The sequence below is a fragment of the Coregonus lavaretus genome (genome assembly GCF_964263955.1).
Source record: "Coregonus lavaretus genome assembly, chromosome: 3".
Lineage (NCBI taxonomy): Eukaryota > Metazoa > Chordata > Actinopteri > Salmoniformes > Salmonidae > Coregonus > Coregonus lavaretus.
Window position 1 is genome coordinate 64,796,938 of NC_139990.1, and position 22,180 is coordinate 64,819,117.

The 22,180-nt window shown below is 41.2% G+C and overlaps 1 protein-coding gene across 1 annotated transcript in view; it reads left to right on the plus strand.

Annotated features, from left to right (window-relative positions):
• LOC311126941 (inactive phospholipase C-like protein 2) overlaps window positions 1-22,180 on the plus strand; it is a 55,388-nt gene that overhangs the window by 3,665 nt on the left and 29,543 nt on the right. The gene's annotated exons all lie outside the window — the stretch shown is intronic.

The window sequence follows — 22,180 nt, forward strand, 5'->3', positions numbered from 1 at the left end:
GTAATATTGACATTTCTGCCTTGTAAAGCTCCAAGTAATCTCTCACCACCACACAAGGACCTGTCTCACTTCCCAGCTGTGAAAATCAATTTATTTCATCTGATGTCCACTCCTGTGACTCAAGGTTCACTATCCTCTGTAAAAAATAAATACAAATTAATAGGTCAATAATGTCTATTGAAAGGTATTGCAGTTGCAGAGCAGAGAAATCTGTATTTACTCCAAAAAATATACTGCACATTCACTCACCAAGCTCTTGGTTGGTCCAGGATGCCCACATTTGGGAAACCTTCTGTGTCGACATACCTCTCATTCTATTGAACAAAGATTCATGCACTTGTCATGTTAGAACTGACTGGTCCGAAGGTTTTCAAAAGGTAGTCCACTGGCAAAGGATACAGTCAGCCAATCATCACGTGGCTTACCACCAATGTCCCAAATGCAATAAGGGACTGTAAGACTACACAATAACAGCCTTCTCTGCCAGCCTTGACAAGTTGGAATAATACAACACTGGTCCATATGCAAATCAGCATTGGGCAAATGTCCAAGCTATTCATGCTGGCCCTGTCAGACCAGAAGTGGGTTCTGCTGCAGGTCTTGGGCCTCATTAAAATAACCTGTTCAGAACTGTGCAGCCATATTACACGCTCACACCTCTCCACTCCACTGCCACCTTACACTGTAGCCTTGCAGATATGTCAGAGTGAATAAAAAGTGATGCCACTTACAGTTCATATAAGGAAATCAGTCAATTAAAATAAATAAATAATGCCCTAATCTATGGATTTCACATGGGTAGGAATACAGACATGCATGTGTTGGTCACAGATACAGTACCTTAAAAAAAAAAAAAGTAGGGGTGTGGATCAGAACCAGTCAGTATCTGGTGTGACCACCATTTACCTCATGCAGCGTGACACATCTCCTTCGCATAGAGTTGATCAGGCTGTTGATTGTGGCCTGTGGTATGTTGTCCCGCTCTTCAACGGCTGTGCAAAGTTGCTGGATATTGGTGGGAACTGGAACACGCTGTCCTACACGTCAATCCAGAGCATCCCAAACATGCTCAATGTGTGACATGTCTGGTGAGTATACAGGCCATGGAAGAACTGGGACATTTTCAGCTTCCAGGAATTGTGTACAGATTCTTGCGACATGGGGCTGTGCATCATCATGCTGAGCCATGAGGTGATGGCGGTGGATGAATGGCATGACAATGGGCCTCAAGATCTCACCACGGTATCTCTGTGCATTCAAATTGCCATTGAAAAAATGCAATTATGTTCGTTGTCCGTAGCTTATGCCTGTCCATACCATAACCCCACCACCACCATGGGGCACTCTGTTCACAACGTTGACATCAACAAACTGCTCGCCCACACAACGCCATACACGCTGTCTGCCATCTGCCCGGTACAGTTGAAACCGAGATTCCTCGTGAAGAGCAAACTTCTTCAGCATGCCAGTGGCCATTGAAGGTGAGCATTTGCCCACTGAAGTTGGTTATGATGTCAAACTGCAGTCAGGTCAAGAGGACGAAGAGCACGCAGATGAGCTTCTCTGAGACGGTTTGTGCAGTTTCATCAGCTGTCCCTGTGGCTGGTCTCAGACGATCCCGCAGGTAAAGAAGCTGGATGTGGAGGTCCTGGGTTGGCGTGGTCTGTGGTTGTGAGGCCGGTTGGAAGTACTGCCAAATTCTGTATAATGACGGAGGCGGCTTATGGTAGAGAAATTAACATTCAATTCTCTGGCAACCGCTCTGGTGCACATTCCTGCAGTCAGCATGCCAATTGCACGCTCCCTAAAAACTTGAGACATCTGTGGCATTGTGTTGTATGGCAAAACTGCACATTTTTGTGGCCTTTTATTGTCCCCAGCACAAGGTGCACCTGTGTAATGATCATGCTGTTTAATCAGCTTCTTGATATGCCACACCTGTCAGGTGGATGGATTATCTTGGCTAAGGAGAAATGCTCACTAACAGGGATGTAAAGAAATGTGTGCACAAAATTTGAGCGAAATAATAAGCTTTTTGTGCTTATGGAACATTTCTGGGTTCTGGGACCAACACTTTACGTGTTGCGTTTTTATATTTTTGTTCAGTTTAAAATTCACTGTGCACAGCCTTCAAGATTGAATTGATATGAAAGATTTAAGCACTTTCAATGAGAAGACTGGCACTTCCACTGTCCTCACGCTCATAAAATGACTGCTGCTTTTCAAATGTATTATGGAGCACAACTCTGAATGACCACACCATTTGCACAAGTTGAACGTTTTCCTTCATTTTTTAACCTGTGAAATCAACATTTGTTTTTACATTTAGGTTATTTACTCCACCGATTTGCACCGATAGAGCAGCTTGCTGTGGAACAGATAAGATATTTGTTTACATGTTTGATTGCAGCGTGAGATGCGACTGAAATTTCACATGGGGCACAGGAGGTTGGTGGCACCTTAATTGGGGAGGATGGGCTTGTGATAATGGCTGGAGCAGAATAGAGTGGAGTGGTATCAAATATGTCAAACACATGGTTTCCATGTGTTTGATGCAATTCCATTTGCTCCGTTCTGGCCATTATTATGAGCCGTTCTCCCCTCGGCAGCCTCCTGTAATGTGGGGAGAGAGCAGCGTGGGGATGGAGGGGGCTTGGCATGAAGCGCTGAACATCGTGACATGATGTGAATTGGAATGTGTTTAGGATATTACTAGCATTATAACTTCACTGAATTACAGAATGATGTACTAGAAATTAGCAATATTTTTGGAACAAAGAAAAACATTATTAACCGGTTCTCAAGATTTGAAAAAATAATGGTTTTGTTTCGGAACACTAGAGATCACTTTTGTTTCTGTTTCCGTTCCTCAAAATGGTATGTTCTTTTTTTGTTATGTTCTTTGAAACGGTTCCAACCCCTGAGTAATATAATAAATTCTGCTTTAGTAGAGCAATAGCTTCTTTCTACAGTGATGAGAGGATGTGGTCGGGACTAAAAATAACACTTTCATATTAACACACAAGCACAGAGTGGACTGAAACTTGGCCTCCAAAGTTGTGGTATTGCTGAGTGGAGGGGAGATAGGCCTAGCTAGGGTCAGGTCACAGTATGTGCTATATCAAAAGTAGACTCGCACAATTAAGACCACTGTGTATCATACTGCTTGAGGTGTCAAAATCCTCACCTATAGTTTGAATGGTAATGTAGCTTTGGCCTAACAGTTTGAAAATCTCTTCAATCTTGACCAACCACTGGAAATGACTGATTATAATGAGTTGTAATGAACCTGTGGCTAAATATTATTTTCACTTAACAAGGTCCCTCCATTGTTTGATGGCTATCAATTATCTTCTGTATCTTGTTAGCTGAGGAATCCCTTGCAGCAATATTTTTTTCTCTCCCTTTTCTCAAGATTAGGGATATTCGTCGATATTGAGTAGTTTCCATGACACAATCCTACACCAGTTTATGATGCCTGATCTTTCTTGCACCCTAGTGCTAACAACCCAGTTGAATGTGATATCAGTCTGGTCTCATAGACTAGACGTAACATAGTAAAAGTAAATCCTGAACACTGAAATTGGTATGATATTTTATGTTTTCCATGGTTAGATAAAATTACTTGAGGCAAAAATGAAAGGAGGGTTTGTATGGTCGGGGTGGGTGTATAACGTGAACGTCTAGCAACCCAAAGGTTGTGTGTTCGAATCTCATCACGGACATCTTTATCATTTTAGCTAGTAAGCTAACCCTTCCCCTAACCTTAACCCTTTTAGCTAACCTTCCCCTAACCTTAACCCTTTTATCTAACCCTAACCTAACTCCTAGCCCTAACCTTGACCCCTAACTCTAGCCCCTAACTACCTAGCTAATGTTAGCCACAACAAATTGGAATTCATAACATATATGTTTTGCAGATTCGTAAAATATTGTATGAGTTGGAATTTTATGCACAGAATAATACGAAATGCTCTGAGACCAGGTTGGAAATGGCTTGTGTGTGGTTGCTAATAGGGATGGGCAAGGAGCTCTCCAAACAGGTCAGGGACAAAGTTGTGGAGAAGTACAGATCAGGGTTGGGTTATAAAAAAATATCCTAAACTTTGAACATCCCACGGTGCACCATTTAAATCCATTATTAAAAAATGGAAAGGATATGGCACCACAACAAACATGCCAAGAGAGGGCCGCCCACCAAAACTCACGGACCAGGCAAGGAGGGCATTAATCAGAGAGGCAACAAAGAGACCAAAGATAGCCCTGAAGGAGCTGCAAAGCTCCACAGCGGAGATTGGAGTATCTGTCCATAGGACCACTTTAAGCCGTACAGGAAAACACTATTTCTGGCGCAAACCCAACACCTCTCATCAACCCCAAGAACACCATCCCCACAGTGAAGCGTGGTGGTGGCCGCATCATGCTGTGGGGATGTTTTTCATCGGCAGGGACTGGGAAAACTGGTCAGAATTGAAGGAATGACGGATGGCGCTAAATATAGGGACATTCTTGAGGGAAACCTGTTTCAGTCTTCCAGAGATTTGAGACTGGGACGGAGGTGATACAAACCCCCCCCCAAAATAAATTTTAATTCCAGGTTGTAAGGCAACAAAATAGGAAAAATGCCAAGGGGGGTGAATGCTTTCGCAAGCCACTGTAATTAGCTATACGGCCTGATAATACCAGTGATGGTGTAGACCTAAATCAGCATGTTTGTGCAACAGTATCTTCTAAATAAGAGGCATATGTGAAGAAAGAATATGTTAGCTACATGAAGTAGCTAAGAGAAAACATTTGATGTAGCCAAAGACTATAGGGTCCCCTAGGAAGCACTTGTCAACACTTTGGTTTCTACCCTGTTGAATTGAACAGTATACAACAATCAGAATGGAGAAGGACCCATTTTAAATCACTTAGAATGTATGTGTTGCCACCCTAGGGTCACACACTACTCCTAAAGCAAATGTAGAACTTTAATTATTCAAAAACATAAAATACTGTCATACCGTCCATTTTTAAATATTTTTTATACCATGATATATTTTGGCTTTATCGCCCAGCCTTACTTCACTGCATCAAATCGATGTAGAGAAGATACAGTGGGGGAAAAAAGTATTTAGTCAGCCACCAATTGTGCAAGTTCTCCCACTTAAAAAGATGAGAGAGGCCTGTAATTTTCATCATAGGTACACGTCAACTATGACAGACAAAATGAGATTTTTTTTTCAAGAAAATCACATTGTAGGATTTTTAATGAATTTATTTGCAAATTATGGTGGAAAATAAGTATTTGGTCAATAACAAAAGTTTCTCAATACTTTGTTATATATCCTTTGTTGGCAATGACACAGGTGAAACATTTTCTGTAAGTCTTCACAAGGTTTTCACACACTGTTGCTGGTATTTTGGCCCATTCCTCCATGCAGATCTCCTCTAGAGCAGTGATGTTTTGGGGCTGTCGCTGGGCAACACAGACTTTCAACTCCCTCCAAAGATTTTCTATGGGGTTGAGATCTGGAGACTGGCTAGGCCACTCCAGGACCTTGAAATGCTTCTTACGAAGCCACTCCTTCGTTGCCCGGGCGGTGTGTTTGGGATCATTGTCATGCTGAAAGACCAAGCCACGTTTAATCTTCAATGCCCTTGCTGATGGAAGGAGGTTTTCACTCAATCTCACGATACATGGCCCCATTCATTCTTACCTTTACACGGATCAGTCGTCCTGGTCCCTTTGCAGAAAAACAGCCCCAAAGCATGATGTTTCCACCCCCATGCTTCACAGTAGGTATGGTGTTCTTTGGATGCAACTCAGCATTCTTTGTCCTCCAAACACGACGAGTTGAGTTTTTACCAAAAAGTTATATTTTGGTTTCATCTGACCATATGACATTCTCCCAATCCTCTTCTGGATCATCCAAATGCACTCTAGCAAACTTCAGACGGGCCTGGACATGTACTGACTTAAGCAGGGGGACACGTCTGGCACTGCAGGATTTGAGTCCCTGGCGGCGTAGTGTGTTACTGATGGTAGGCTTTGTTACTTTGGTCCCAGCTCTCTGCAGGTCATTCACTAGGTCCCCCCGTGTGGTTCTGGGATTTTTGCTCACCGTTCTTGTGATCATTTTGACCCCACGGGGTGAGATCTTGCGTGGAGCCCCAGATCGAGGGAGATTATCAGTGGTCTTGTATGTCTTCCATTTCCTAATAATTGCTCCCACAGTTGATTTCTTAAAACCAAGCTGCTTACCTATTGCAGATTCAGTCTTCCCAGCCTGGTGCAGGTCTACAATTTTGTTTCTGGTGTCCTTTGACAGCTCTTTGGTCTTGGCCATAGTGGAGTTTGGAGTGTGACTGTTTGAGGTTGTGGACAGGTGTCTTTTATACTGATAACAAGTTCAAACAGGTGCCATTAATACAGGTAACGAGTGGAGGACAGAGGAGCCTCTTAAAGAAGAAGTTACAGGTCTGTGAGAGCCAGAAATCTTGCTTGTTTGTAGGTGACCAAATACTTATTTTCCACCATAATTTGCAAATAAATTCATAAAAAATCCTACAATGTGATTTTCTGGATTTTTTTCCCTCAATTTGTCTGTCATAGTTGACGTGTACCTATGATGAAAATTGCAGGCCTCTCTCATCTTTTTAAGTGGGAGAACTTGCACAATTGGTGGCTGACTAAATACTTTTTTCCCCCACTGTAGCTCAGCTAGTTAACTAGCTAATTGAGGCTACAATATGCTGCGCTCCCCATCCTTGTAAACAAATACCATAATTCAGATTAAACAGCCTACTTGATGGTTGTTCATTGTAGCCCACTCCTTCTCATTTAGATAACTTTTAATTCTGTAATTTTTACTCCATTTTGCATTGATTAGAGATCTCTCACTTCCCTTGCTACACATGGAACCTTTGACTGTAGAGCAGTTTTGATTGGCTGACAAAATCAACAAGCTACATGTGTGTAGGCTACCGGCATAGATGGCTACCGGTATGGTATGCATGTGTTTTTTTTTATGGGGCGCACATCAAACTACATTTAAAAGTTTGAAATTCTTAATTTAATAAAACAAATGTCATCCTTGTATATAACAATGTCACATGGATAATTTTCTTAAAACAAGGCATTTTCATTGTTAATTAAATGAGGCCTATACATTTGTTTTTTTTCTCTGAAATGATCGAATGTAATCGAACACTAACATCCGTTTCAGATATTCTAAAAACTGTGCCCATCCCTATCTGCTATCTCCAAATTAAATCAATTAGCAACAGACTGGCTCATGATTAACATTCAACATAATACATGTGCAAAGCTATTAGGGTTGTCCCCAACTAAAAATAATCTTGGTAGACCGGGAGTTGTCTGTTCTTTCAACCAATCGATTGGTAGAAATTTTAAAACGTGTATTTTTCTATCTATCTAATGTTTGAATCAAATAAATGATATGTAGGCTACTGAGCTTGTCTGACGTACTGTGATAAAAAATTAAGACACATTAATTACTAAAGAGGGAGCCAGAGATCAATATAGCCTAACCAGAAGAAAAACCAATAAATCCCCCCCCTCCCACTACCCGCTGCTGCTGGCCTTCACAGATTCTGCCAGTTATGCACCTGAAGTTACCAGTAATAGCCTACACCAGCGGTTGGCAACCTTTTTACATTTGGAGTGCCAGTTATGATTTTCATATGCAGATTTTTTCATGGAACAGTTTCATTTAATTTATAATAAAGTCTTCATATCTCAAAATCAATGTCGTGGTTAATCAAAATTCTATCTAAATGATAGAAATCTAAAAGTAACTTCTATTGCCATTGACAATATGTAAAAATAGCCTACTTAAAGCCAACAAATAAAAACATTGCAGCCCGTAGCTAGAAAATATCCTGATTGAAAATTAAATATCCTGTAAATCACCTTGGCTACGCATGGCCTGTCTGCAAGGAACTTGAAACATTGTATCAACTATTAACTTGGTCCGGGCCGAAGCTCGTGCTATAAAATATTCCTGGCCAGTGAGCTCCAGACAGACAGACACAGCTGTAGGCTATTTGCGCAAGGGATAAGAAGTAATCAGATAGGCCTATTTTTGTTTTGTGATCAACAAACATTCAATACAACTATTTACATACTGTCAGGAGTACACGAAATGAAACTTACAGGAAGGAAGTAGAGTTTACAAAAAATATTCTATATTGTTCTCAGAAAAGAAAATGCCCCCCCCCCCTTACCATGTAGGTCCATTGCTTGGTCAAGAGTTGTTCATATCTGATAGTTTTACATAATACATCCCATGCATCAACTGTATTTGCCCTAGCTTTGTTTATCATGACCGCTGATTGCTCTACACAAACATATAGGCCTATTTTATGACGTTTCCACCGGATCAGAGCATGATGTGGATGTCCATGGTTCTGATTAGTGTTTGTGTGTTTGTGCGTGCGTGTTCATGCAAGTAGAAAAAACATGTTGACTCATCCTACTTGCAGAGAAATGCCAATGCCATCCTCTTTCATGTTGACGAAATAGTCTATCACTCTGTTATACACTACACCAGGGTTCTTCAATTCCGGTCCTGGAGGGCCGAAACACCTCTGTTTTTCATCCTCTCCTTCTAATCAGGGGCTAATTCAGACCTGGGACACCAGGTGAGTGCAATTAACTACCAGGTAGAAATAAAAAACAGAAGTGTTTCGGCCCTCCAGGACCGGAATTGAAGAACCCTGCAGTACACGCTTTTATTTTTTGTTGTCCTAGGCTACCTGGCTAAAATGCTTGCTCGCTAGCCTAACTTCCTTTTCATGGGCAACGTTAGCTAGTTAACATTAGCCTTCTACATCTAGCTAGATATTGAACTTCCGTCCTCTCAGGCCAGGGGCACAATCAATGAATTAATGTTTTGATCAGAATCGCCGTTATAAGCATTGGCCAGTGCAGAGAATTAAGTAAAACGACAAATCCCTATCTCCATCCATGGCTAATTTAGGAAAGGGACAACTTTAGCTAGCTAGCTAGCCACCGGAGGACAACAACACAATGAGATGCAATGACGTGTGCTCTCAATGCGATTTGATAGGAGTGACGCCAAACCCAAACTGGGTTCCCTTGACACTTTTTTTATGGTGCTCCAGGACCATTCACAGTTGAACTCACTCAGTTTAGCTCAATGCTGATTGGCTATTTTATACTTTTTGTTATCAAGGGAGGCCAAATGCTCGCTGGCATCCCTTGCATTCAATGCTACGGGCTGCAACAATGTCATACTCTTGGACCAGACAGCATCAGATAAATGGCCTACACATACTTTGGGGGACGCTGTTTCGCTTGCTCGGATGCTTTCTCCGGTGAGATACTTCAGCCTCTTATGATTTGAAGGAAAATGATGAAACACCGAGACGGAAGATAAATTATTTAGTATATTTTTTTGTATTTTTTTCTTGGTAAATATTTTTTGGGAAGCCTGGCTTCCCTTGTAATCCATGAATACACGCCACTGGAAGACTGTTCATCCCCCATGTACCAACTTCCCTTGCGAAAGATGGAATGGTAGGCTTACTGCCATTTTTGCTTGTGTACCGTCTCTCAGCACCAGCTTAACCACACAAGGATTACACTGGCATTTTACCCAACCACATGCTGTTATCCACCATGAGGACTTATGGCATTACCTTTTCGGTTAAAATATTGCGTGCCCAGTCAACTGTGAGTGTTGCTTAATTTACCAAAATGCATGCTCTGGTTGAGATCCAACGGCATTAGCCAACGCTGTTTGTTTATTGTCTATGCCGTTGATTAAAGATCTTCTGTCACCATTCTTGGGCTGGGTGCTGTCTCAAGTTGCTCACTGTGTGCTGTATTTGTTCCAGACGACTCGCTACACTCTACCAAGCCTGCAGCATCATTTATTCATTCATCCACTCAGGTGTCACTCATTTACAGGGCTTGGGACTTGATGGAGCACTACCTGCTATAACCTGTTATTTCAGGGGGACCACAGATGACTTGGCAGTACTCAAGTGGCTTTACCAGGGTAATGTTCGTAGTAGACCACCATTAATTGAAGGGAAGAGCGTCATAACACAGGCATACACACACATTTCTGACACCATTTATTAACAGATCTTAGCACCTGTTCACGCTAAACCCAAGTCTGTTTGAATTGTGTAGTGGTAGGGAATAGGCAACTACGTTCAGCTGCGGGATGATTTTTGTCAGAGCGGAGGGTCGGGGGGCCGAAACATAATTATAATTATTTGTACACTGCAAAATTGACCACAAGTAGTAAGCACAAAAATATATTGTATTTGAAAATGTTGTACCTGATTACATTGACACTATCACATCTCTCTTTTTATTTGTGGGAATACTTGGTCATTTCTTTTGATGAATTACTGGTCATTTTTTTGTCTTTTTTCAGAGGAAAACTAAAGTCCTTGGTGATATCAGTCTTGCTTGTTTTTTTTGCAAAAATCTTTGGAGGTGGGAAATCACTTGCAGGACGGTTTTGGCACGCGGGACGCCTGCTACTGACCCCTGCCATACATCTTCAAGATTTGGCCCAGGATATGACATAACTGTTCGAGAGCATACATTTTGCTCAGTCTGCAGTCACCAACTGCAATGTAGGCTAGTCGATCTCGAACACAGCCTACGTCTTTTGATCTGTGATTGAACGCTAGAAAGGCAGTCACTGTTACGACGAGTTGGCATTGTACTGTAGAACTTTAGTACAATCATCATTGATCTCACAAGATTTCTCTTCTCGCATCCTAATTTGTTCATGATTGGCATGGATTTCTTTGACCTGACCACATTTCCTCTGCCCCAGCACCATCCTCTCCTCCTGTTTGATCTCTTCCAGCTATGCAGCCGATAAATCTGCAAAACCGTAATCACAAAGTTGATGCAGGCTTTGGGCATCTTTGATACCTGTGGCAAAAAATAAACAGTAAGGCTTAATTTAATTCCCAGTCCAGTACTGTGGTGTTAAGAAGCCTGCCAGCAGGATGAGTTAGACTAGTCTCATTAAAGATGCCTTATTAGATGCTGAACTATATTGATGCTGCTCACTTTCCTTCATGGATATAAATTGTGTGACACGACACCTCCGATTTATTGCTGCGTGCCTCTTTTTTTTAAAGGGATACTTTGGGATTTTGGCAAGAGTCCGATGAACTCGTGGATACCATTTTTATGTGTCTGTGTCCAGTATGAAGGACGTTAGAGGTTGTTTCATGAGCCAATGCTAACTAGCGTTAGCGCAATTACGAAGTCTATGGTTATCTGCAAGCATGGGTTTCGACCTATGCAATACGATGACTGCACATTTTGCCTTACTTCCTGGACCCAGTCCCATACTGTTTTTGAATGGGCTTCAAGATTATATAATACAATGAATGAAAACGTGGTCTTTTAAGATTTTATATGAAATTATAATATACATCTACCCGATGCCTTTTATAAAGATTTTCGATTTATTTTCCTTGCTTTTTGCGCTTGAAGACCATTCAAAAAACGGAAGTGGTCACACTTTCCCATCATAAAGCAATGTTATAACAGATGTGATGTTGATATTGCACAAAAGTCTACCTTTCCTTTACCATATTGGCTATTGTTTATAAAAATCACATTATAGTCTAATACAAATCTGGTTCAGGTCAGATGATTAAAGCAGGGGTTCCCAATTAGGGCAGGGCTCGACATTAATGCTTGTCCTCTTGTCCGGGACAACTTGAATCTGAGTGGAGGCGGTCAGCATTTTAAAACTATTTAATCATAAACTTAATTGTTTAAAACCTGGACGTTTTATGTTGTTTAATGAAGCATGTATTACCTACCAATATTCGACTGTAGAAATGTTGACGCGTCCTGGCCTTGTGAATGTTAACCTGTTTAAAGGTCTTACTCACATTGGCTACGGAGAGCGTGATCACACAGTCGTCCGGAACAGCTGGTGCTCTCATGCATGATTCAGTGTCACTAGCCTCGAAGCGAGCATAAAATGTATTTAGCTTGTTTGATATGCTCGTGTCACTGGACAGGTCACGGCTGGGTTTCCCTTTGTAATCCATGATAGTTTGCAAGCCCTGCCTCATTTGACGAGCTTCATAGCCGGTGTAGTAGGATTCGATCTTTGTTCTGTATTGACGCTTTGCCTATTTGATGGTTAATTGGAGGGCGTAGTGGGATTTAGGATTAGTGTCCCGCTCCTTGAAAGCGGCAGCTCTAGCCTTTACCTCAGATGTTGCCTGTAATCATGGGTTCTGGTTGGGATATGTATGTACGGTCGCTGTGGGGAAGATGTCGTAATTTAGGAGCACCAGTGCACCTAGAAAAATTAAGGATTCTAGCTTTATTACCTCATATATTTTTCTGTCTAACTCTGCTGAGCACCATTTCACAGTCAAATTCCTGTACATGCAAATGTAAATGGCGAATAAAGCTAATTTTGATTCATTTTCCCCACAATTAAGTTTCCTTAACACTAAAAGCATGCATTTTGCATGGAGAACATTTGCAAATGGATCCTAAAGAGGCCCTTCAATAGGCCATTGGTGTCTAGTTTCTTACAGGGAGGGCAGCAGAATTAGTTTTAATTGAGCCCTCAATTTTAAGAGAGACACCTGATCTGGAGCTTAAGCAGACATTGCAATATTCATTTCTGAAAAACAGGGTTTTGAAGCTAATTAATATCAGTTCAGGCACACATAATTCAGGAAATCCACTTTATGGCTCCCATGCTAGTTATTTCTCTTACGGTTAATTTGACTGAGGTCTGATACCGAATTACAGCGTGAACAGCTGGGCATTTGTCCAGCTGGGGATTCAAAGTCCTGTTTTTTAAGCATCGTTCCAAATGTTCCACCTAAAACAGGCTTTTCCTCCAACACCCACCATGTTCCTAAATATGAAATATCCTTGAAAGCACTGTTTGCCAATGTGATCAACCCTGGAAATAGCCTACCATAAACATATCTGATATTTGCTGTGACTCCTATTCTATTAATGCATCTAAATTACCCTTTTATATAGTAAAACCTAAGCCAGCACAGCTGACTCCTAATGGCTGTTTTAAGAGGTGATCTTTAACATGTGACAATGGTCTCCATCTGCTCTGTGGATGTGAATTAACCCTGGTGTCTGGAGATCAGAGTGGTAGATGAGGTTGCAGTCACAGAGAGGGGGCACGAGCCTTCTCCACATAGGGAGGCTACTTCACGTTGTAGTGGGGGGGAAGTTCAGTCTGGTCCGTAGTCTGTGCTGAGGTCTCAAAGCCAATATTATTTTCCCTTTTGAACGTTTGGTGTTATTGAGACGAGAGACTGATAAGGGTCAAAATGATGAGCAATATCCCCTTAATGCTATAATAACATTTCAGATTACACACTTAGCTGCCATCCTATCTGCGCTTCTGGAGTTTAGTGCTATTGAATGTCCCTTTGTATCATTATCATGTGAATGATTAAAGCGTTTTGAAAAGTCAAATATCAGTGTTGATGATTCTATAGTATTTAGCCTAGCATGGATGTAGACTAATATTGATGATCATTGATCACATTATGCAGCAGTCGTGGTTGGTCTCTTGTGTAATGCTTTATACAATGCACTGGCTCTGGACTGTAATAGGTCCCCTGTGCATTCTTCAGATGTACAGACAGTCCTGTACTGCTCATTGAACCAGTAAAGGGGGTTTCAGTCTATTAGGGGATTCAGAATCCTATGGGAGTTTTTGGCAGCCGAACACACTCAAATGTAATGCAGGGAGACAAATGCTCTCCAAATCTACCCATGCCACTAAGCCCTGCACAGGTTTAGCTAGGCATATGTTATTACATTTATCGAACATGTCTCTGTGGTTTCACTTTTCCCAGAAATACCCAATCAATATCTACAGTGGGGAAAAAAAGTATTTAGTCAGCCACCAATTGTGCAAGTACTCCCACTTAAAAAGATGAGAGAGGCCTGTAATTTTCATCATAGGTACACGTCAACTATGACAGACAAAATGAGAAAGAAATTTCCAGAAAATCACATTGTAGGATTTTTAATGAATTTATTTGCAAATTATGGTGGAAAATAAGTATTTGGTCAATAACAAAAGTTTCTCAATACTTTGTTATATACCCTTTGTTGGCAATGACACAGGTGAAACATTTTCTGTAAGTCTTCACAAGGTTTTCACACACTGTTGCTGGTATTTTGGCCCATTCCTCCATGCAGATCTCCTCTAGAGCAGTGATGTTTTGGGGCTGTCGCTGGGCAACACAGACTTTCAACTCCCTCCAAAGATTTTCTATGGGGTTGAGATCTGGAGACTGGCTAGGCCACTCCAGGACCTTGAAATGCTTCTTACGAAGCCACTCCTTCGTTGCCCGGGCGGTGTGTTTGGGATCATTGTCATGCTGAAAGACCCAGCCACGTTTCATCTTCAATGCCCTTGCTGATGAAAGGAGGTTTTCACTCAAAATCTCACGATACATGGCCCCATTCATTATTTCCTTTACACGGATCAGTCGTCCTGGTCCCTTTGCAGAAAAACAGCCCCAAAGCATGATGTTTCGACCCCCATGCTTCACAGTAGGTATGGTGCTCTTTGGATGCAACTCAGCATTCTTTGTCCTCCAAACACGACGAGTTGAGTTTTTACCAAAAAGTTGAATTTTGGTTTCATCTGACCATATGACATTCTCCCAATCCTCTTCTGGATCATCCAAATGCACTCTAACAAACTTCAGACGGGCCTGGACATGTACTGGCTTAAGCAGGGGGACACGTCAGCACTGCAGGATTTGAGTCCCTGGCGGCGTAGTGTGTTACTGATGGTAGGCTTTGTTACTTTGGTCCCAGCTCTCTGCAGGTCATTCACTAGGTCCCCCCGTGTGGTTCTGGGATTTTTGCTCACCGTTCTTGTGATCATTTTGACCCCACGGGGTGAGATCTTGCGTGGAGCCCCAGATCGAGGGAGATTATCAGTGGTCTTGTATGTCTTCCATTTCCTAATAATTGCTCCCACAGTTGATTTCTTCAAACCAAGCTGCTTACCTATTGCAGATTCAGTCTTCCCAGCCTGGTGCAGGTCTACAATTTTGTTTCTGGTGTCCTTTGACAGCTCTTTGGTCTTGGCCATAGTGGAGTTTGGAGTGTGACTGTTTGAGGTTGTGGACAGGTGTCTTTTATACTGATAACAAGTTCAAACAGGTGCCATTAATACAGGTAACGAGTGGAGGACAGAGGAGCCTCTTAAAGAAGAAGTTACAGGTCTGTGAGAGCCAGAAATCTTGCTTGTTTGTAGGTGACCAAATACTTATTTTCCACCATAATTTGCAAATAAATTCATAAAAAATCCTACAATGTGATTTTCTGGATTTTTTTTCTTCTCAATTTGTCCGTCATAGTTGACGTGTACCTATGATGAAAATTACAGGCCTCTCTCATCTTTTTAAGTGGGAGAACTTGCACAATTGGTGGCTGACTAAATACTTTTTTCCCCCACTGTATGTACAAAATGACAGGAACTCCAAGTGTAGACCTTTGCAGAATAATATCTACTAGGCCTACTTGATTTCAGATATTGCCTTTTAAATTGACCCCTGCATATTATCTGACATGCCTATGTATTAGGCCTATACATTTCCAAAGGAAATCAGTAAACCAGTATCTGGAAATAGAGGGAGAATTGTAATATAATTTCTCATACACTGGTGAGGTTGGCATCTGCAAATTATGACCTATTTGGATTCCACAAAATGTCCAACACGCAACAGAGTGAGTCAGATGAGGACCTCTCAGCATGATGCTGCCACCACCATTGCTTCACCGTAGGTATGGTGCCAGGTTTCCTCCAGACGTGACGCTTGACATTCAGGCCAAAGAGTTCAATCTTGGTTTCATCAGACCAGAGAATCTTGTTTCTCATGTTCTGAGAGTCTTTAGGTGCCTTTTGGAAAACTCCAAGTGGGCTGTCATGTGCCTTTTACTGAGGAGTGCCTTCCGTCTGGCCACTCTACCATAATGGCCTGATTGGTGGAGTGCTGCAGAGATAGTTGTCCTTCTGGAAGGTTCTCCCATCTCCACAGAGGAACTCTAGAGCTCTGTCAGAGTGACCATCAGGTTTTTGGTCACCTCCCTGACCTAGGCCCTTCTCCCCCGATTTCTCAGTTCGGCCGGGCGGCCAGCTCTAGGAAGAGTCTTGGTGATTCCAAACTTCTTCCATTTAAGATTGATGGAAGCCACCGTGTTCTTGGGGACCTTCAATTCTGCAGACAGTTTTTGGTACCCTTCCCCAGATCTGTGCCTCGACACAATCCTGTCTCTGAGCTCTACGGACAATTCCTTCGACCTCATGGCTTGCACTGTCAACTGTGGGACCTTATATAGACAGGTGTGTGCCTTTCCAAATCATGTCCAATCAATTTAAAATTACCACTGGTGGACTCCAATCAAGTTGTAGAAACATCTCAAGGATGATCAATGGAAACAGGATGCACCTGAGCTCAATTTTGAGTCTCATAACAAAGGGTCTGAATACTTATGTAAATAAGGTATTAGTTTTTTTTTGCAAACATTTCTAAAAACCTATTCGCTTTGTCTTTATGGGGTATTGTGTGTAGATTGCTGAGGATGTAATTTTTTAAAATCCATTTTAGAATAAGGCTGTAACGGAACAAAATTTGGAAAAAGTCAAGGGGTCTGAATACTTTCCGAAGGCACTGTATGTGAAACTCTGGTTAGGTTCTGCAGGGGGTAAGAAATGAAGTGGTGGGGGCCCTGAGGTGGATTAGTAACCGTTTAAAGCCTGCCTTCCCTTCAATTACACCACAGAGCAAGGGAGAGAAAGTGTTAGATCAACATGACCAGAGTCCTGTCACCAGATGTGACGTGTTGATACAAGAGATTTAATGTGTCTCTGGAATGGCATGGCTTCAAGGAATACAGTTTTCATGGCTTCATGCCGCTAAACCCTGAAGAATGTCATGGTTGAGACTTTTACCTGCATTTGTAGACCAGGCTAAATCTAACAAAGAAAATCCACACAGTTTTGACAGCTGATAAGCTTGACTTTTAAGATTTTACAGGAGATGTAAAGGTGTGATGTACGAGTATGATCCAAGTTGCCAAGAGCAAAAATGACCACTTTTCCTTTTTAAAAGATGTCCTTAATTTCCTGGAAATGTCAAAAGAATTGAAGACATTAGTAATGTTTTATAGAGTTTGTTCATGTAGAGACAAAGTTTCCCCTAGCTAGGGCTGGGAATTGCCAGGTACCTCATGATTCGATATTATCACGATACTTAGCTGCCGATACGATATGTATTGCGATTCTATGTATCACAATTATGTGTTGGGATTCGATACTGTGATTTAATTGTGGTTTGATCTTCCAAACACATTGCTCACTATATGTCTGCTGCAGAGGACAAGAGAAAGCCATGTGAGGTAAAAAGTACTCAAAACATGTTGGCTCACCATTAAAAACAATGAAAAAGATGGAGAACTAGCTATAGGATGATAAATACCAGATTTTTGGGGCAGGTACACCTGACTAGCTATAGCTAACATTACAAATCAATTCCTGGAGTCACAGTATCAATATATAAAATTGGCAAAGATAATATTGCGATAATCTACTGTATAGATTTTTTTTCCTTAGCCACAGCATACACTTACAGTTGAAGTCGGAAGTTTACATACACCTTAGCCAAATACATTTAAACTCAGTTTTTCACAATTCCTGACATTTAATCTTAGTAAAAATTCCCTGTCTTAGGTCAGTTAGGATCACCACTTTATTTTAAGAATGTGAAATGTCAGAATAATAGTAGAGAGAATGATTTATTTCAGCTTTTATTTCTTTCATAACATTCCCAGTGGGTCAGAAGTTTACATACACTCATTAGTATTTGGTAGCATTGCCTTTAAATTGTTTAACTTGGGTCAAACGTTTCGGGTAGCCTTCCACAAGCTTCCCACAATAAGTTGGGTGAATTTTGGCCCATTCCTCCTGACAGAGCTGGAGTAACTGAGTCAGGTTTGTAGGCCTCCTTGCTCGCACACGCTTTTTCAGTTCTCCCCACAAATGTTCTATAGGATTGGGGTCAGTGCTTTGTGATGGCCACTCCAATACCTTGACCTTGTTGTCCATAAGCCATTTTGCCACAACTTTGGAAGTATGCTTGGGGTCATTGTCCATTTGGAAGACCCAGATGCCAAGCTTTAACTTCCTGACTGATGTCTTGAGATGTTTCTTCAATATATCCACATAATTTTCCTTCCTCATGATGCCATCTATTTTGTGAAGTGCACCAGTCCCTCCTGCATCAAAGCACCCCCACAGCATGATGCTGCCACCCCTGTGTGTTCTTCGGCTTGCAAGGTACCCCCTTTTTCCTCCAAACATAACAATGGTCATTATGGCCAAACAGTTCTATTTTTGTTTAATCAGACCAGAGGACATTTCTCCAAAAAGTACAATCTTTGTCCCCATGTGCAGTTGCAAACCGTAGTCTGGCATTTTTATGGCGGTTTTGGAGCAGTGGCTTCTTCCTTGCTGAGCGGCCTTTCAGGTTATGTCGATATAGGACTCGTTTTACTGTGGATATAGATACTTTTGTACCTGTTTCCTCCAGCATCTTAACAAGGTCATTTTGCTGTTGTTCTGGGATTGATTTGCACTTTTCGCACCAAAGTACGTACGTCTATAGGAGACAGAACGCGTCTCCTTCCTGAGCGGTACGACGGCTGCGTGGTCCCATGGTGTTTATACTTGCGTACTATTGTTTGTACAGATGAACGTGGTACCTTCAGGCGTTTGGAAATTGCTCTGAAGAATGAACCAGACTTGTGGAGGTCTACAATCTTTTTTCTGAGGTCTTGGCTGATTTCTTTTGATTTTCCCATGACGTCAAGCAAAGAGGCACTGAGTTTGAAGGTAGGCCTTGAAATACATCCAGAGGTACACCTCCAATTGACTCAAATTATGTAAATTAGCCTGTCAGAAGCTTCTAAAGCCATCACATCTTTTTCTGGAATTTTCCAAGCTGTTTAAAGGCACAGTCAACTTAGTGTATGTAAACTTCTGAACCACTGGAATTGTGATACAGTGAATTATAAGTGAAGTAATCTGTCTGTAAACAATTGTTGGAAAAATTACTTGTGTCATGCACAAAGTAGATGTCCTAACCTACTTGCCAAAACTATAGTTTGTTGAAAAACGAGTTGAAAAACGAGTTTTAATGACTCCAACATAAGTGTATGTAAACTTCCGACTTCAACTGTAGGTGTGGATGAGTTTGTTTCTATCTAATGCAGTTTTGGACAATATTTCAGCATGCCAATTGCACACTCCCTCAAAACTTGAGACATCTGTGGCATTGTGTGACAAAACTGCATCTGTGTAATCAGCTTCTTGATATGCCACACCTGGCAGGAGGATGGATTATCTTGGCAAAGGAGAAATGCTTACTAACAAGGATGTAAACAAATTTGTGCACAAAATCTGAGAGAAATGAGCTTTTTGTGCTTATGGGAAATTTCTGGGATCTTTTATTTTAGCTCATGAAACATGGGACCAACACTTTACATATTTTTTGTTCCGTATATATTTGGTGTTGTTCATAGTCAATGGAAAACTTGAATATTCAGCAGTTAATGTTGATATAAAATTCAACTCTTCTATTTAAGATCAGGCTTGACAAAACTAGATACTCTACAAAAAGGGAAGTCAGATTTTTCTTGAACCGAAGATAATAAATGTTCAATGGACTTTGCCCTGGGGGTGAAGCACATAGACTTTCATGGGAGCCATTACTCTCAGTAAGTGCACACAAGCTCGGGCAAGATCACATGGCAGGTCTTGGGACATTGAACGTCGCAGGCCATTCGATCAGGGGTGGCAGTGCATTGGTTGCAGGACGATGAATGCTAAAGGCTTCCCCACATCTAAAGCACCATATGCATGCTGTTGATTTCAGTGTAAACAACTTACATGAAAACCAGCTACACGCTTGTCTATGTATGTTGAATGCCCATTTTCAACTTCCAACTAGACCTTTAAAAAAATGGCATACAAAAGTATTGGGTGAAAACAAATTGGAACCTCTTAGTAATGTCATGAATCTTTTCATCAGCAAATGGAATCTATTCATTCATAAATCAGGCACCTTCAGCGTGCATTGAAGACTTTATCTGATGCTAGTCAATTGATGCAGAATTCATGTTTTATTTAGTTCAGCTTGAATCTGGATGAATGTGGAAAGGTTGAAAATAAAGGTGCTGGAACACAACAATGACATGGACAACTTGGGAAATGTCACGCACGTGGCCAACATAGACTACTAGATCTGTGTGGGCTATATCCTTTTTAGGGGGGACTCATTGTTGTTCACCCATAATGCACTGTGACAGGCACCTTAAGTCGAGCCGCACAATTGTTCAAGGAGTTCCTTCAAGGTAACTGTCCTCAGTTCTCAGATAGAAGGGGGGAGTCAGGAAAGACGTATACACAAAAGATATGTCAACAACCATTGTTTTTCACATCATGTGACGTACCATATATGGTATGCTGCTCTCAACTTTACTTTGACCTCTTTGTTAGCGTCTCAGCAAATCAAATCAGTTCATTGGATGCGTACACAGTTTAGCAGATGTTATAGTGGGTGCAGTGAAATGCTTATGTTACTAGCTCCTAACAATGCAGTAAAATGTCAAATAATCCACCAAAAAACAAACACATGAAATAAACAAATGTCGGAACGAACCCGAATAGCACTGTAACAGTAATCCAAATGCAATCTATACGTATATACACCGGATACATTTAAACAAGATATACTAAGAATGATATGTGCAGCATTAGATACTGTATATTAGAGTGAGAAATGATTAATTATGAATGCATTAATTGACCCACTGAAACATGCCCCTTAAAAAAAAATGATGTTCTCTCTCAGCTGATTTTAGAGCTTTGCTAAAGTTATTTTAATCTCTCCACAGCCTATAGACACTAAGATAGCTTGGCAATATTCCTAAGAGGATGTAATTCATCTTAAAATGTTGTGCTGCCTGCGCCCCATAAAAAGACAGGTAGCTGACCGGTAGCCTTCACGTATCGTGTGTAGCTTTGTTGTTTATGTTGGTCAGTCAAAGTGGCAAAGGGGCTCAATATGTAGCAAGTGGAGTGAGAGTTCACCAATTCAATACAAGATGGAATACAATTATGGAATTAAAAGTTAGCAAAATGAGAAGGAGTAGGCAACAACGAGCAACCAACAGGTAGGCTATTGTTTTATTTGAATGGGGTTGGGGAGAAAGTGCAGCATTTAGCCTAGCTAGCTATAGCTTCTCTAGGCTACTCCAGTCAAGACGGGCACTGTTATATGGATGATAAATAACATTGTGGCTGCTACAAGTTAGCTAGTCTTTGCTGTAACCGAGATGCCTCTCTCTTTCTTTCTCTCTTCTCACCTGTCTGTAATATTCCGATCTCTGATATTGCTCGTTCTGATATTTCTTTATTTTTCTGGATTGTGTTTTTATTTTATTTTTATTGCTAGGTATTACTGCACTGTTGGAGCAAGAAACACAAGCATTTCGCTGCACCTACGATAACATCTGCAAATCTGTGTACACGACCAATAAAATTTAGTTTGAGCCTCTCTCCCTCGCGCAGCAGCATTGCTCAGGTTAAAAACATACACATGTATTTAGAATATCCGGATATCTGACAAAAATTCATGATACTATTCGTATAGTGATAATTTCAAATTTCTATCACGACTGCCTAATCCCAACTCATTATATCCCATATACTGTCCGCTTCCTCTTCGATCTGAGTGTGACTTGCTTCCTCAGAGTCAAGAATTGAACTGCATGCATTTCACATACATTTTGTAATTATTTACTTTATTGAGCCAAGTTTAGTTTGATAGTTCTCTCCCTCTGGGCTCTGAGAGGTAGGGCTTAAAAGGAAACATTGATGTGCCTCTAGACCATAAAGGCCAGCCATCACCAGCAGCAGCATGAACAAAGAGAATTAGCAGGCTGTCATACCACTGCATTATGCCCAATATTTGAACATGATATTCTACATCAAATGTTTTCACAAAGCTCCTTCTGGCTATTTTAAGAAATGACAACAGTGTTTTTTTGTCATCTGAAACTAATAAATCATAACTGTGCTTA